This window comes from Amblyomma mixtum, chromosome 3 (genome assembly GCF_055824585.1).
Source record: "Amblyomma mixtum isolate Tamu chromosome 3, ASM5582458v1, whole genome shotgun sequence".
Lineage (NCBI taxonomy): Eukaryota > Metazoa > Arthropoda > Arachnida > Ixodida > Ixodidae > Amblyomma > Amblyomma mixtum.
The window spans coordinates 233637671-233655260 of record NC_143014.1 but is presented as its reverse complement, the minus strand read 5'-3'; positions in this window follow the sequence as shown (position 1 = coordinate 233655260).

Here is a 17590-nt window from a genome sequence, read left to right as displayed (position 1 = left end):
GCAAAGAACGGAGGCATCTGACCACGTAAATATCAAGGTTCGAACTGCTTCTCCCGTGGACACGAGGCTCGCGCAACCGCCACGAGAGGGAGTACAAAATGAATAAGATACGACGACGATGAGGATGCGATACAGGAAGTTAGAGGTTTGGCCAAAATAACTTCTTGAACTACGAATGTTTTGCTTTCCGTATGGGATAATGGCAAGCATATGCATATAATTATAACTGAGAGGTATTTTACTGAAACGATTGAAGAAGAGATTTGTAGCGACAGTGTTGGACCAAATGACAACTGAGGTACAGAAATTAGTGTATGTATGAAAAAGCTTCATTGCAACAAAAACCATGAAATGGATTTTTCTCGCGATTTCTTAACGTGCTTCTGAACGTGGCGGTCTTCTCTACGAGCATGAGATTCGGTGCGATAGCAGCACCGCTGCCCCGCGCGGTTGAAGTCGTCTACAACGAGATAGTCGAATATTTAGAATTCATTTATGGCTTGCCCAAACTTTGAAAATGTGTTGAATTTGTTGTACAGGCGTCTCCTCATTTAAACTCAGTATCCGCCGCGATGGCTCAGTGGTTATGACGCTCGGCTGCTGACCGAAAGACACGGGTTCGGTCACGGCCGTGGCGGTCAAATTTTAATGGAAGCAAAATTCTAGAGGCCCGTGTACTCTGCGATGTCAGTGCGCTTTAAAGAACCAAAGGTCGTCGAAATTTTCAGAGCTCTTCAGTACGGCATCTCTTATAGCCTGAGCGCCGTTGTGGCATTAAAGCGACATAAAAGGAATTAAACTCTGCAATTCGGGTCAGGGCTTTTTCTTTCTCATTTATTTTTTTGCCTCAACACTGTTTTATTGTAAAATTGTGTAATATTTTTCTCTAACGCGGATAATCAACTGGGTAGAGTTGTCTTTTCCCATCTCCTGCGGTCGGCCTTTTTCCTCAAGCTTTTAACCCCGAGAAACGGAAGTTCTGAAGTTGCTGCAATCAAGGCTACCACAACATAACCTTTGACGAATAGACACCTTTGGATCCCTACTGAGCGTTGAGAACTTCTGAAGACTGTGTATTCATGCTAGACTCGCACGGCTTTTGAAAGGCGAAGGCATTTTTTTTTTTGGAATCCTGTCTCAGCGAGTACTTTGCCACATGTCCTGCTAGGTTGAGAATTTTCGGCATAATGATCCAAAAGAAAACGACTGAAGCCTCAGGCTCTAATATTCGTTTTATCCCGAAACCCAAAGCAGAAGAGACCAGCCATGCATGTGGGAAGGTGGAGGTGGTAATTTCGAATTCATGCAGCCCTAAAGACGAGCCGACGATCGCAAGTCTACGTGCGTTGAGTATTGCGCGGGTAACAGTAAATGGAAGCTAATTTATTACTGCTCTCCTTCATTCTCAGATATTAGGTCCATATTTATACCTGCACAGAACGTTTCTTGTCTCCTTCATCGAGCCAATAAGGAAAATTCCTATGCTGACGGAATAGATAACGCTGCAAGAACATGCGATTGCTAACTGTGAAGCAGATGTACCGTCACTTGTAAGGCGCCATAAAACGCAAAACACACACAGGCTCCGCATCCTGTAAACATTTCTCTACGACACCACCCTTAGTATGGAAAAGAGGCAATAAAACCGTGACTTCAATGGGCCGTTTGTTCTTTTATTACGTGTATGATTAACTCTATGCAGCGCTTAGCCAAGCGCAGTGCACTGCAGTGCAATTCTGTTCGATCGTAAGCGTTCCCGTTTGCGTAAACGTTTGCAAGTTTTTCAGCGTTTGCAAGGTGGCTAAAAATGCTTACAGTAATGGTCATTGAGCGTTCTTGCCCTCAAGACAGAGCTGTTCATTCAAAATAACTTCACAAAATTTCCGTTCCCGCGGTTCACCGCGATGTCTCCTGCCACACGTAATGTTCCTCGCGTGCCGTCAGATGTAACGGGCTGTGATTGGCTTGGAGATCAGCGCACAATCCAGATACCCTCCAGGCCAGGACATTTAGCGTCTCTTCGGGGGCGCACTCCGGTGGATGGATATCTGGGAACCCACTGATAAAAACTCTTCCCCTACCTACTAGTTTCAACCCACCAGACACGCACGTTGTAGCGGAGCGAAAAACGACCTCGCTCCATTTGAAATCAAGCAAGCCCCCTACCAGACCACGCGGCAAGAGAGAGCTCCACCCCCCATTGAATTTTACATGACGACAACACCCATACTCGCCCCCTCCCTCTACGACAGCTCTGTTTTCCGTATGAGCAGCGAAAATACATGGGGGCGTGCTGCTGTCTGGCTTCGCATGAAGCAGACACCTCCCGCAGATGGGGGGTCGCTACGCTGAACGGCCGACACGGCGGGAGGCAATGGCTGAGTATTAAAGATTAACTGTGCTTTGGGAATGCCTATGCCAGCGAAATATCAGTTTTTGAAGCAAATAAAAAGTTTTGAGCAGCTAGCAAAACTCTGCAAACGAAAAGAATGACCACGGCGTTGTATAATAAAGCACGAAATTTGAATTTGGCGCCGTGGTCAGTGCACCACGTTCACGTCACCAGCAGACTTTGCATTCGAACTGCGCGCATCATGCACTCAGTTTCGGCGTTGTGCGGCAGATAAGCGACGCATTTCCTCGGTCTCTAGAGATTCAGACAACGACTTTCTCTTCGCTTCAAGAACTGGTACAGTATCGTCATATCCAAGGCTATGAACTTGCCTTTGCCACAGACCACTAGACTCTATTTAAGGAAATGTTAATTAGCAAAGCTTAGTTGAGTAGTTAGATGACTATTATGATTTAAACTAACTGATGTTTGCCGCGGCTCAGAGCGTTTGTTCAATTTCGAACAGCATATATACAGGCATTTTTTTTAAGTTCTTACTGAAACACCTAGTATAACCCAACACCTAGAATTATTTCAACAAAATACGTCTCCTTATCAGGTGTGACAGAGGAACATAGTTGAAGACGTGCAGAAGGAAACCACTTTGAATCGGACGACTCATTTTAATGTGATTAAACAAGAAAGGAGTTGGGTGCTGAATCCATACGGCTGTCAGAAATATATTCATTTTCCGGTTGCTCTCTGCCATAACGTCTTCCGCATAAGGCCCATTAGAGGGTTCTGTTTCGTCTCTTTTATAGAAAATTTTCGTAGTGTATTACCCCTATGAAAGCAGTTCTAAGCATGAAATCTGTTGCGAGAACAAGATATTATATCACGGTTCATAGGAGGTGCACACTCGGCTGTTGACCAGGAACTCTGGCTGCTAGACGTCCACCGCCTTCACGAACTTTTCCTCTTAGACCTGGGTTGCGCGCATGGAATCCGTGGCTGCTTTCATATCTTCAGTAGGCAGCCCTATCAATCGCTTATCTTTCGCGCCAATCCTCCTAACCACGAAGGATCGCCCTTTGTGTTGCAGTTGACTAAAGCCCGAAGCTGCATGATAAGCTTGAAGTCATCCCTTCTTTTTTTCTTGCCTCGGTGCCTCTGCCATCACCGCCTTCCTTCACGCGACGTCATATTAAGGTCGGAAGTAGTATTAATTTCTGACAGTAGAGACACTTGTCACTACTGATGATTGCTCCGTGTTGGCCCTGCTAAGAGTACCGTTCCTGCTTCAGTCACGATGAAGACGAGGCAGAAGGAAAAGAAGATCGGCACAATATTTTCAATATTTTCGGTAGATTCCTCTGCTAGAATGTGAATTCACAACTTTTCTTTCTCCGTATTTTTTGTTTTGTACAAATTCTAGCTCTGCGTCCCAAAATTTTAGATTTAATTATACTCCATTCCCTGTACACGAGTGCGTTTGTATCCGCTATGCACCCTGGCCAATCCCCCGCCGTGGGTATGTGCCATTCAGCCCGAGGTCATCATCATCATCGTTCAATTGACGTGCCATGAGCTTGGGGACATCATCATCACCTTCAAACTCGAGCCATTGGGGGTTCATACAGGCGCCATGATGAGGCACTCTTTCTGCAAGAGTTATAAGGGCCTCGTCATTTATCCCCCAGGTCGTGTCGACCTGTACCCGTATCATTCATTGTCTTTGCACCACGGAAGGCCCACTACTTTTCTGCGTCGATGAGAACTTGCCGCCTTCGTACTACGAGTGAACCCCCGCGATGAAAGAAGTGGGCACACTGCGACCTGTGCGACGGTTACACGCCGACCGCTGCGGATCGTCTACCTCCTCATGCACCTTGCCATCTCGGTGTGATGGGTGGCAGCGTCTGCTGGCAACTCGGTGCTTGGGACGGCCATCGCCGCCGCGCTCAAGGCCGGGGCTTTCCGATGGCTGATCGAGTTCCATACCGGGAGAGCACCCAGCCTCGTACATCTGTTACCCGTGTCTTCAGTGGCCACAACGGTAATTTATTCTCTTACCCTTTCAGGCTGAGATTCGTAAAGGGTACGTCGTTATAAAGAAGCATATTTCGTTTTCGTTCATGCTATTCGCTCACGATTGCATGCAGCTACTTTTTTTGAGCATGGATTTAATGCCGTCTGCCGTGCGCCTGCTGTTATCTATGGGCAACTCTTCGAGGGCGTGATAAAGGTGCCGGAAAAGCCGTATAATTTGCACAATGCAGGTAATGAAATTTCTTCCTCGAAAAATATAGGTTTTTTATGACTTTGACATTAAAAATTTCACGCTGTGCATAGAATCGTGTACTGTTCTTAGCGCCTGAACAAACTCGCAATCTTTTAACAAAAACAAAGTGATCCTCCGTCCGTATAATATTTCTAATTCCTCCGTCCGATTCGCGCCGAAGTCGTCATGGGCGACTACTTGGTTGGTAAATGTAGATTTTTTGGGATCTCGACCCTCAATCAGCCCCAACCTGAGCGTAGTCGGCCTGCAATCTGGGATTTAAGCAAAACAACTCTCATCTAATTTTCTCAGATGCAAGTGGTCCAGCTGCCGCAGGTGATCTCTGTTGGCGACAAGGAATGCTCTCCTAAGGTGCGAATCTTTGAGGAAGTTGGGACCTACCTCCGTGATTTTTAAACTTCAAACGAAGAAACTTACCGCAGTAGGCGTATATGAGTGAAGTATTAGACAGAAAACAAATTACCCATGTGTGTCATACTGTGTTGATGGTAACATTATAATTTTGAAAATCAAAACATCGAAAGCTGCGTGACCTTTTTACCATAGACCAGAGTGAAAACGTTCAGAAAGCAGGAGACGAAAATCGCACATAGTTTGTGCGACAAAAACAGGTTTTGTATGAAGGCATTTCATGTTATTGCAGATTAATATTCCTTGTTTCGTTCAATTAATGCACGAATAATTCTTCCTATCATCGAGATGGCTTGACGGCCTTTGAATGAGCACTGAAGAGCAGATTGCATGAGACCGTTGTTTATTAAAGAGCACATATGAATGAGTCTCATTCTGTGTTCGATGACTGATGAGAATCGAAGGGTGTAGGTAGCGACGGTCAGCGAGTGCACAGTCTATGTTTTGTTGTCTGCAGAGACGCCCTTTGTGCTTAAAATCACCAAAGGCTCCATCCAAGTCAGTGATCATTCGAACTTTATATCCAACAATTTTGCCGAAAACATCTTTTTATAATGTTGAGCTTTTGAGCTCTGATAATTCTTTTGCTAAAAACAAACCTCGAAGCCATATTATTTCTTGTCATGGACATGGACACGAAATACCAATTTCGATTTTCTAGAAAACAGAAAAAAATAATAAGAAATAATGAGGTCAAGAAAATCACCGTACTGTGTACAGACAAAACGCCCGCATTAAAATTTCTCCGCGTGCTTATCTGCACTCATTCTCTTTTTGGACTTGGGCTCCCATTGCCTCCGTTATTGCTCCCAGCTATCAGTGCACCTGCTTTCTTGAACACTTGGATACGCTGCCTGGTTTCGTCTCTGGCACAGGCATCGACCAAGGCAAGGCGTATTGCGCTCCATGCATCTCCCCTCTACGGAGCGGCGGCGCTCTCCTTGGAAACTTCGCCGGCAGTGACTATTCTCACCGTGACGGCGCTGGAACCGCTGCAGCTAGTGGAGAACCGCTGCAGCTAGGTCACAGCACACCAATCGTCGGTAGTGGACGACGTACATCGCAGCTGCTAGGGTTGAGTGAGTTACTTCTTGATGTCTCCTGTACGCTATTTTGCATTACTAACGTTTATTTGCGAAAAAAATGGGAGTGGTAATGAAACATCGTCCAGCGCGCTGTCCAATGCAGCCTTTCGAAGCCGTTGCTTAGCACGTTGAAGCCAAGCAAACTGAATATCTGTCCAAAGCAGACCTGAAGGCTGGCTTTGCAGTCCTGCACTTGTGACAAGGAGCACTATACTGCATACCGGTTGAATGAGGAAATATGCTCCTGCATCGGATATCGATGCAACGAGACTGGCTGATTTGTTCTTTCATGCATCCAGTCCATTGTCGAGTACCAGCCGACGACTCGGCAGCCACTTCTCTCAGAGCAGGACCTACTTTTAAAACCCCACTCATGCCGCATAACAGTCAACGGCACCGAAAATAAAAAGAACCTTGCGTTAGTACGCACGGCGGCCCTATCTCGGCTGTCGGATACTCACTTCCTTATCTACCCAGTGGTTGGGGACTTTCCAAAGTCAAGAAGCTTTCGGGATTCTCTAGCTTGTATAGCGGTGGTCGTCGCTCACAAGTAAGTGTCTATTTATTTTGAAAACTGCACCAAAGAATGAAGATGGAAGAGCAAGAATATACAAACACGGAGCGGAGATATCGCCCTGTGTTTGTCTTTCTTTGTCCTTCATTCTTCGTACTTTCGAGGGGTTTTCCAAGATGACTGATTTTCAACATTTGCTCAGATTTTATAAATATAACACTTTTCACAAGTCTCTGCCCGGCTCACCCCACGTTTCTTCGCTTGATCTCCTTAAAACCTGTGTGTTGGGTCTCCCGGGGTTGGGGGGGGGGGAGACCTCTTTGCTTTACGGGCATCGTGAGGCCGAGAAAAGTGTAGGCCCTGTGTTGTGGAGAGCAGTGTCAAGCGCTCGAGTCCAATTGGCTTTGTGGTATTCATAGCGACGTGCATTATTATATACTCATAGTCATGCTTACGCGCGCACTGTTTTGCTTTAGTGCTGGCGGGAAGTAGAGCCTCACATTAAGCTCTGTCCAGATCAGTTAACACCCGTTCTCACACGCTAGCTCTCCAGTGCAGACTGTGCAAAAATTGAGGGATGCTTTCCTTAATCAATACTCAGGGTGAAATCGGAAGAATGCCTTTTTCCTGTGTGCTGCGGCTCATTGGGAGACCAGCCTACGCTCTTTCTCGATTTCATGCATATGACATCCTACCTGTTCGTACTGCATATATAGTATCACAAGCCGTGTGCGCATCATGCATTGGTAAACATTCGCAGCCAGTAGTCGAGACGTTGGACAAATGAGGCTTTCAATGCCTTCAGGCGAGAGAGCAATCAGTCATTTGATAATTCGTTAAATAATGTAGGTGATTCTATTCGAACATGCGCGCTTGCGGCGAGAATGTACCCCGTTCCTAAAAAATGACTTTTTCTGGAGAAATGTACCTTGTACATTTGATCGCGTTCGAAGTTCTTTTTAAATTAGGTGATGAAATGGCATGATAGAAGAATTGGCGGCCTCCCCCCATTCATCGCACCGTCCTCGACAGGACTCAATGCATCAAAGGCTGTGGAAAGTCCACAGCCTGAAGCGGTGTAATTTATCCTTCTCAGTTTAGCTAACCTATTGTGCGTGTGGCACGACCACCGGTGTACGGGCTCCGGTCAAAGGACCAACAGGCTTATTTTCAACCTTAAATCTCAGATCAAGTAGTTTCGCACTAGACTTCATTGATGGACTGCGTTCACATGCGTCCAACTACGTGGCATGCGCCATTGGTGTAGCTGTGGTCAACCATTCTAGATAAACCTCTTCCACCAGGCAATATGCACAACGATATACTGACACTGCTAGCGGTGGCGGGAAAACTTCGCAGCAGGAAACAAGGAGCACCCTTAAGCTGTACCGATCGTTCCTGCGTGAGGGGCATGTTTACGTGAAGTACGCAGTAAAGCGCAATAATCTACCTAAATAGTGTTAAGAAAATTATTGAGGCGTACATCGTCGGCTTCTCGTGCTACATGAGTGGTTTAGAAAGCACATTTAGAGATATTTTCAAGGTGTGTAAATATAAGTGGCTAGGAAAGGTTCTAGAGCGAATGAATAACAAGAAAACACTTTTTATCGAAGTTACACAACGCACAGGAGGAATGGCGAACCGGCTTGTTCGCATTGGAATCAGGACAATGGCTCTCTTTTTATATACTGTGCTAATTTAACACGTCCCTGAAGCGCAGTTCACAACTGCAAGTGTATATTTCTTGCGCAGCTCTAAGCCAGGTACAGGAAGTCGACTAAGCCTCGAACGCTTCTCATTCTTCTTCGCAGAGAACGGAATGCAATACGTCAGTCAACCTCGGGCACTTGCCATGTTCCCTCAGCTAATGGAGGGGCTGCTGGTGGTGATTCCGTTTGCTTCCTTTGAGAAATTTTCAGGTAAAAGCTATACTAAAACAAAATATCAAATTCGAGGGAACCCCATCGTCTTCGTATTTTTTTTTTGTTCCTGTTGTGCGGTTAAATTAAAAAGCCACCTTGTTCGAACCCTTTCAAGATAATTCTTCCTTTCGTATCATCGCCTCATGGATATCAATCAAAATAGCCTCGTGCAAGTTTGTGAAAATCGTTTTTGCATATTCTAGGTAAACACGGTTGTTGGGAATCTGACGAAGCTCCAGCCTTGACGAACCGACGATTGAGAGTACCTCCCTTTTTTCCCCTTGGTCCTGTCCTTGGATAGCCCAATCTCCCATCCACGCGCTATGGACAGTTTGTGCGCAATCAAGGGCAACCTCAGAAGTTTCATTGGCCCATTCGACTGGATAGCCATTGTGAAAATCATGTCGAACATGCTGCAAGCGCATAGTTGCGGAAGCTATCTTGTGCGGGGGCAAGCTTTCAAGATGCAAAAAGGCTGAATAGCCTAAAAAAAGGATGAAAAGCCATCAAAACAAAAAAAAAACAAACAGGTTGGCCACGAACACTTTTATTCTTAACATAGCACTAATCAATTTAGAGAGATGTGACGCGATATGTCCCATACCACACGATATGTAACGGCTGGGGTCAGATTCGCCGCCAGAGCCAGAATGGAGAGCCGCTACAACGAAGGCGGTGATGACTCCCGACCGCAGCCGCGAAACAGACGGCTGCAGTGCACCTCCTAGTAGACACCGTCCGACCAATACGTTGTCTTGTGGCTTCCCTTTTCCGTGAAGTCGGTCAACGGGGGTCAGCGGTCACCCTGTTGGCCGCCCGCGATGGAAGAAGGGCAGGGATGGCTTGACGGCCGAGAAGCATTCCCACCGTACCATCAAGAAAGGCGGCTCCAGTGCTACGTCCTGAGTTTCCTCGCCGACCGGCACGTCGCCATATGGCGGGCTGCTTTTCCCCATGAAGTCGGGCGAGGGTCGTCGGCAGTCGTCTCATTTGCAGCTCCTCTCGAAACGGAAGGCCGGGACGACGTTGCAGCGGCAGAGCCGCCCGACCACGTACTCGAGGGAGCGGCGGCTTCAGAGTTGCAGCCTGAGTGCCTGTCTCCGGCTGCTCGTCACCATGAAGCCGAGCAAAAGGTGCCGGCAACCGTCCGATTTGCCGACGATTTCGGGTCGCAGGGCCGGGACGACGTGGTGGCGTCGTTGCCCCCTGACCGCGGCCTGAAGAAAACGACTGTTCTGGAGCAGCACTCCGACTGCATGGTCCGATCGGCGCGTCGTATTGCGGCTGCTCGTCACCATGAAGCCGAGCAAAAGGTGTCGGAAATCGTCCGATTCGTCGCCGACTTTGGGACGCAGGGCCGGGAGGACGTTTTGGCAGCGTTGCCCCTTGACTGCGGCCTGAAGAAAACGGATCTTCTCGAGCGGCACACCGACTGCATGACCCGGTCGGCACGTCGTATTGTGGCTGCTCTCCTCTATGAAGTCGAGCAAAAGGCGTCGGTGGCTGTTGAAATATCTGCCCGCCTCGGATTGGAAGGCCGGGATGAAGTGGTGGCAATGGATCCTCTCGAGGGCAGGTCCAAAAAGAGAGGCGGCTCCAGTGCTGCGCCCCGAGAGCATGTCGACGCGGCGGCGGGACCATGGAGGAGTTGTCTGAGATGAGCTGTCTGCCTGCCCTCTCGACAAGCGGAGTTGAGTCCACGCTGGTGGGGCTATGCTCGAGGATGGTGGTACTGTCGCAACACTGCTCTAAATCCAAAGACTAGCGCGTGTCAGGCCAGGACACGTCATAAACGGAAAAGAGAAAGGTATCTGGCCACGTTAGGAGCTTCGTTCGAACTGCTCCTCGCGGGGACGCGATGCGCGCGGAACCGGCACGCGAGAGCACACGAAGTGGAAAGAAGACGACGACGATGAGGAAGTCATAGTAGAAAATTAAAGGTTTTGACCGAATAGATACTTAAAATACGAATATTTAGCTTCGAATATTTTATAATGACGAGCAGATACATCTAAACTTACTGAGCCGATACTGAAGAAGAGTGTTCCATCGGAAGATTCGCTGGGAATGTAAACTTGTTAATCTAACGACAAGCTTCGTTGTAAAAAAGCTGCAATATAGATTTTTTAAGATATCTGTTATCGCGATTCCGCAAATGGCGGATTTCTTTGCAATCTGCAAATACGATGCCAGAACCGCTCCGCTGCCCCCGCGCAGTTCAAATCGGTACACGTGGATGGTCGATTTTGTGCAGTGGAACCCAAAGCTTCCAAATATGTAGAATTCTTTGTCCCTCATGTGTCAAAGTTATACTAAGTAATCCGGGCCAATGCTTTTTCTTTTTAATTTTTTTTATACCAACATCACCTTACTGCAAGATTATCTCTTTATGCGCTCTATTTAATGCGGATGATAGAGTAGGTAGAGTTGTCTCTGCCGCTCTCCTGCCGTCAGTCTTTCTCCTGAATCATTCTACCAGGCGAAAGAGAAGTCGGGAGGCTTCTGCAATCAGTGGCGCAGCCAGAAATATATTTCTGGGTGTGTTGTACGCACCGGTAAAAAAAAAAGAAAGAAAGAGAGCCTGCGCCCGAACAATTTTTTAGTCACTTTTCTGCTTTAATAAATCCGAAGGGTTAGTTGTTTCCTTCACAGTAATATCAACTTAGAATTAGCAGTCCACGCAGGAAGTCGAGGATTTGATTGGTACAGAACAGTTATTTTCTCTTAAAAAACAACCGTACAAAAAATCTTTGCTATTTGCAATATTTTCACATAATATACAACCCACAGGCTTCTGCTCTACAACAAAGTCAGCACCTGCATTTGTGAAAACTTCTACCACATTTATTTGAACCAGCGCACGGCCACAGAGGCGCTTTAAAAAAGCACCTTTTATTTTCGCGATAGTTACTGCTCATTTGAGAAAAATGCTAAGGATGAAAAAGTAGGCTCACGTGAAACGGCATGTTTAATTACGTGAACTGTGCCTACAGTTAAAAGGAGCGCCATACGTTGGCTTCCCAAGTTATAGCCGCGACAACATACTTGAATCTTTTCAAGAATATACCGACACTTTTCCTCATTTGGTTTTTATATTTTAATATATCGATGCGATGTATAAACAGCATGGCTGCAAAGGCCCAAAAGGAGGGAGGGGGAGGGAATGCAGAGCACAGAAAATTTCGGGGGGTGTTTTGAAACCCAATCACCGCCCCCTCGTCACACCCCGGGCTGCAGTGTTTGAAAAGTACATAGCATGGAATCAAAGCGACGAAACAGCACAAGGAGAAAGCAGTACGGCGACAAAACAGCACAGGGAAAAACAGCACGCGTCAAAATAGCGCGTCGGACAAAACAGCACAGTGAAGAAACAGCACGAGGACAGAAGAGCGCAGGGAAGAAAGAGCGAGACGACAAAATAGCTCAGCGGAGTACGGTGCAGCGCTGCTGCAGGGATGAACCATTGTAGCTATTCCCGCAAACGGTAATTCACAACACATGCGGCAGTGACCTTTGTAGTTAGAGGGTGCTTATTTCGCTGGTTCATTAAGAAACAGGGCAGCAAAAGCGTTGCTTAAACGGTGCATATGACAGAACTTGTGGTTATGTCGTCCTTGGTTGCATGGATTTAGTGATTTCTTTTCTTTCTGTATTACGTGACAAAAATCTGGCCAACTCAGAGGTAAAATGGACCGGGCTTGCGCTCTACAGTAAAATGTTCCGGGCAGTTTATCTTGTCTTATTTGCTTGCTATATTCGGTTTCCTTGGCTGCTTTTGATGCACTGCGTGCCGCTGCACGCAGCTGCTTTCTTTTTCGACTGGCATGCATGGCGTCTCTGGCTTGATTTCGCTCTTTGACTTGTAATAGCCCTCACCCGCTCTTCAGCGGCCATAGCCAAATTTCGCGGCGATGAATACTTCCAGAGCATAGCGAGGCAGGCTACCAGTTAGGACAGGGAGAGCGATAAGCTGCAGCGATGGCCGAGTCCTCCAAGGCCAGTTCGAGTGGAGCTGGAATCTAAATAGCTTGCGCGCTGTTTTCCTCAGCCACGTGATCAGTTCATATGAGCTCTGCGTTATATGCTTTACAACCACGGAGCCCCTATGGCAGCGCAGCTATATTACACTGATGAATGTGGTACGTATATTAATGGACTTAGGGAGTGCTGCAGCTGTGCCGCGGGGTTTCATGACTCTGAGCGTATATTTCTTAAGTGGGCTGTTAAAAAGCAACGCACACGTGTTTGCGCAAGCACTGAAATTACTATCCAAAATGCACATTTTTAATCAAACCAAAATTAGAAGCAATAAACATCCTGTTAAATAAAATTCTCAGCATTTATTCTACAACTCTGCTTCAGTAGACTCCCATCTGTATTTTTTTATGTTAGGCGTGTGTTTGTTAGGTGTTTCTTGTGGTTTCTTAGCTAAAGGATCAAATTTGTCGAAAATTGATGTTGTAATAAAATTAACTTCTAACCTATACCCAGGCAGCACAACATTGGTCGAACGTCGGGCAACTGTTGGCAAAAATTGGCACGAACATCGGTCCTACATTGGCATTTGGGCCGAGCGCTACCATTTCACACATTGGCCCTACTTTCATGCCAGTTTTGGGCCAACGTTCAGCCAATCAAGCGGCCAACGCAATACCAATGTTCGTTCTGCAGTATGGGCCAGCGAAGGTCTCATACTGGCATCCAACTTTCAAACATTGGTAGCCAACTTTCAAACATTGGTAGCCAGCTTTCGAATAATGGTTTCCAGCTTTCGAATAATGGCATCCAGCTTTCGAATAATGGCTTCCAGCTTTCGAATAATGGCATCCAGCTTTCGAATAATGGCTTCCAGCTTTCGAATAATGGCATCCAGCTTTTGAATGCTGGCGCATGCAAACCCAGCCGCTGGCTGCTGACCAGCATTTTCGATCGTCTTCGAAAGTAACCAGGCTGCGTGGCTGGCTTCTTGCATGGATTAACAAACATATGTAGGGTAAGAACCCTAGGATCTCCTAACCGTCCAGAACTCATCGTTAGGGAATTAAGGATTCCCTTATACAACTGTGATCCAAACTATGCACCCTGGTTACTTTTCGCAAATATGGTACAATTCGACCTACCAACCCACAGGAAAGTAAGCAAGAAATGAGGCAACCAAAAGTATTCACAAAATAAGATATTTATTCTTTCAACACGATAGCTAGGCGGGCGAGTTGGTGATACATTTCAAAAATAGCAGCGCGAGAAACGGGGACGAGGGGTAGAAAAACATAGGACAAGCACTGATCAGGACAGTGCTTGTCCTGTGTTTTTCTACCCTTCATCCCCGTTTTTCGCGCTGTTATTTTTGAAAATCTTTTTGAAACGTGAGGTGCGCTAGCCAGGGAGGGCTAGGGGTTCGGAAGGGGACAGGACTTTGGATGGAGTGCCGGGCTCGTGGTGAAGTGGGGTGCCAGGCTTGCGGTAGGGTGCTGTGCAGGGTTCATGGTGGGGTGCTGGGCAGGGCTAGTGGTGGGGTACTGTGCTTGGGTGCGAGGCAGGGGTGGGGTACGTGGCAGGGCAAGGGTACGGGGCAGGACTGGTGTGCGGGGCAGGACTGGTGTGCGGGGCAGGGCTTGGGTGGGGGCAAGGACTGGGTGGGAGGCAGGACTTGGGGTGGGATGCTCGATTTGGGGTAGGGTGCAGGGCAGGGCCTGGGGTGGGGTGCAGGGCAGGGCGAGCGAGCAGGGGGAAGAGCCAGCGCTGGGCTGGGTGGCTGCCGAGACGGCAGGTTGGAGGGGTTGCCTAAACTCCTCGGCATACCTCCTCTTCCTGCCGCCTCCTCGGTCAACTGACCCCGGCAGCCACCTTCGAATAAATCCCAGTGCTTCAGCCTGGTCAACCCCCTGCTTCTCAGTAATCGCACCTGTGTAAAACAAGTTTACATTAAATACAACATTTAGGGGCATGCGACAGTATTTTCTCAACATCAAATACAAATAGTTTAGCTAAAAACTAAACTGAAGAGGAATCAAGCTAATATTCACTACTTGTTCTAATATTCGTACAAAATGAGAATCGTGCCAAATATAGCATCAGTGACGGTGCTGTGTTACAATACTAAAGGCTAACCTCCCAGCAGATAAAAGATGCAACCCTAATCTCCTCTAAGTGGCTGTAAAATGAAGTCAGCATATTACATCTATAAGCATAACGTTATATGTACGGGCTATTTTTGACTAATGAGAATAAAATAGAGGCTGCACCTGTGAACAAAACATGGGTGCCTGCTACATATGAGCCATAGCCTCAGAGATCTGCCATCAAAGCATGGTTTTCCGAGCTTGCTTGAGCCCCTATGTGCCGTCCAGATTTCAAGGCCATGTACGAGTCCTGTGTATACTGCTACACAAATGGACCATGCTGTGGCACTGAACTCTTCGTCCCATGCATATGAATTGCGTCAGAATGGCTCATGGCATTGGTGTAGGCGCCGTTTTTGAAACAGCTGAAGAAAAATGCAGCAGGTCTTATTTGAACATTGTGCCAATTATTTCAAAGCATTCCAGCAGTTGACAACATTATGAACAATTTTGAACAAACAGATTTGATTCATTTGAATAATCCCACACATAGGAGAGTGCTCATTTCACTATTCAAACTGCTGGAATATTTGCATACTCTTGAAATATGTGGCAGCACGTAGTACTGTCTACAGGCAGCAGAAGAATAGAAAATAAAAATGAAATATACCTGTCGCCACCTTGCACAGCGTCATGTTGATGAATGCCTTCTTCCCCTTCCGTCCGTGAAGGCTAAACTGCTCCTGCACCCTCACACCCATGATGTTCGTCATAATATTCGACCCCACCTCCCGCAAGGACCGTCCACCCAAGCGGACCAGGTTCCTCTGCTACAAAAATATAAGAAATGCGACACGACCTCTTTTTGGTCATAACACTGTATCTTCAACCGTAGTAGCTACCTGTCAGCACCAAACAGAAAACAAAACAGAAAGGATGGTTTGGTTTGGTTTATGGGGTTTAACGTCCGAAAGCAACTAAGGCTAAAAACAGAAAGGAGACGCAGTTCCGCTGAAGCCCCAGCGAAGCTGAAAAAAAAAAATGCTTCATAACCAAGTAAGTGTTTATAACCAAATCATGACATGCCACTCCCTTTCTTTGCGAGAGGCTAAAGACCTAAACGAACACTGACTCGTGAAGCAGTCAGTGGGGAAAGAACAGTATTGCACACCTTTATTGCGAAGACTTTAAAAAATTTTCTCGCCCCAACCGCTGGCTCGTTTATACTGAAAATGTGCACTGAACTTGGGTATTGCAGGTAACTTTTGACTCGTAGTAAGTTTGTCAACAGTACTTGCCTGGTTCAGCCGCACATGATGCAAACCCGTAATCGTTTGGTTCGAAACTGATGAACTGAAAGCCGGCAACCCTAGGTTTTTGACAAAATGGTGTTCGTGGCGCCATCTGTTGTTTACGGAGGAATGCGCCACGACACAAAGAGTGTCGAGATCAACATCACAAGCTGCGCAGGTCCCTCGACGGCGCCACTGCCGCCCTTCGTGGCAATCTGGCGTTGGCGGCGGCTTTCAGTTCGTGGATCTCGGTGCAAACGATTACAGAGTTGCATTATTTGCGGCTGATTCAAGTAAGTATCATTGCAAAGCATGCTATGGGACAAAAGTTACCACAGCACACAAGCTCTGTGCCCAGTTTTACCACAAACGAGCCAGCGGTTGAGGCGAAAAAATGTTTTGAAGCCTTCACGATAAACATGAACAATACCGTATACCTGACCAGAAAAGGTTAATATGTATATTCACATGCCACATTAAGTAGGAATTATGGGTAAGAAAAGCATCATTACTAACCACTGCATCCAACTAATCTTGGCGGGTGACTTATTTGTTAATAGAACTAGGAAAAACAAGCACAAAACCGACATACATTTGTTACTGGTCACTGCAATCACTGCAAAAAACTAAACAAACAGGAGATTACCACAGCAGCGGCCACGCCCGAATCCCGAACTGCTGCTTCCGCTACCTCCAATTCTTCCAGGGTATAGGCAGGTAGGGTGGGCAGCTCCACGCTTGGGGCTGAAGGGGCTGAAGCGGGAGCCTGAGCCCCGTTCGCTGCCTCCAGCGCCGCCAGCTTCTCTAAAATCTTTTCATTCTGCTGAGAATTGTGACGCAGCTGCTGGCGCACCTCCAGGAGAAGGTGCAACACCCGCAGAGTGATCGCTGAAACAAACATTTAAGTCAGAGGAGGCTTCTGCACATCAGACAGTGACACATCCACATACAGGATAACCTCAATAATTCGATCTCTGTTGGTTCGAAATCACGGATAATTTGAAGAATTTCTGCAATCCCATTATTTATACTGCAAATTTGATCATACAATTCAAAGCAGCGGCATGCACTAGCCCGGTTATTTGATGATCTGAGATGCCATGCGAGGATGTCCGATCCTGATTTTGCCACAAACCGATGAAGTGACAGCCACTTCCAGCCGCGAGGCAGCGCTGCAAAGCATTGCCGATTAGTAATGCCGATGCTCAATATGCAAAGCACCCCAGTCCCAGTACTCTCAGCAAAAAACGAATCAGCTACGACTTGTGGACCGCTGAAGCATGCGCCTTCAGAGGAAAAGACATGTCATACAGCAACGCAGGCGAGAATACCAGCTTCCACGTGACAGGCTCCCCAACGCTTCGTCCAGACATGGCCAAACTAGAGGCAGTGGTGTGCATGCTTGTTGCTCATCTCCAGCCTGGTCGTGGTCAAGACAGCATCTAGAAGAGGTGCTGGCATCAAAGCACCTCCTGCACCTAACATTGTCAGTGTGTGCTTCACAATGCGACCATTCTGATGTGCCCGCGACAGGTTGACTCGCACGCAATGCCACCCTGCGCCGTTTCTTTGAGTAGTACGCCATGATAGGAGGGTTAGGTCAACCTTCAAATTAGGATCATTCTGAAATTCGGGATCGACCTACACACAGAGTTAATCTATCTAATGGT